The sequence below is a fragment of the Sinocyclocheilus grahami genome, unplaced genomic scaffold, assembly GCF_001515645.1.
Source record: "Sinocyclocheilus grahami isolate Dianchi unplaced genomic scaffold, SAMN03320097.WGS_v1.1 scaffold110.1, whole genome shotgun sequence".
Lineage (NCBI taxonomy): Eukaryota > Metazoa > Chordata > Actinopteri > Cypriniformes > Cyprinidae > Sinocyclocheilus > Sinocyclocheilus grahami.
In genome coordinates this window covers 541,428-542,027 of record NW_015505289.1, presented here as the reverse complement: position 1 = coordinate 542,027, position 600 = coordinate 541,428, and positions in this window count along the sequence as shown.

Here is a 600-nt window from a genome sequence, read left to right as displayed (position 1 = left end):
ATATATATATATAAATAACTTTCTTTGTCAGTGTGTGGTGATCATGTATTAAATGTCATAATTAATTAATGAATAAATTTACATTTGTTTTAATAATTTGCTTATAGTAATTTTACAAGAGGTTTAAATGTTAAACCCCAGAAAATAGCAAACATTTATATATACAGAAAACATTTGCTATTTTCTACAATTAATAAATTATTTGAAAATAAATTCATTTGTACTCAGTTCATGCATGTAACAATTACAAAGCTCAAACTAAAATAAGTACATATTTATATATACTCTACATATAAATATTTATATATAGAGTGTATATTAATATGTGTATTTATTACACTGTATAAATTTGTACTCAATTAATGCATGTAGAAATTAAAGCTCAAACTAAGTAAATGTTAATTTAAATCATTATATATGCTGTAATAATATATAAATATTTATATATACTGTATATATTAAAACGTATATATTACACTGAATATATTAATTGAAACTATACATTTATTTGCATGAAGAAATTAAACCTCAAAGTAAATTTTAATGTAAAATAAATATATATATATATTTATATATATATATATATATACAAGTGCATCT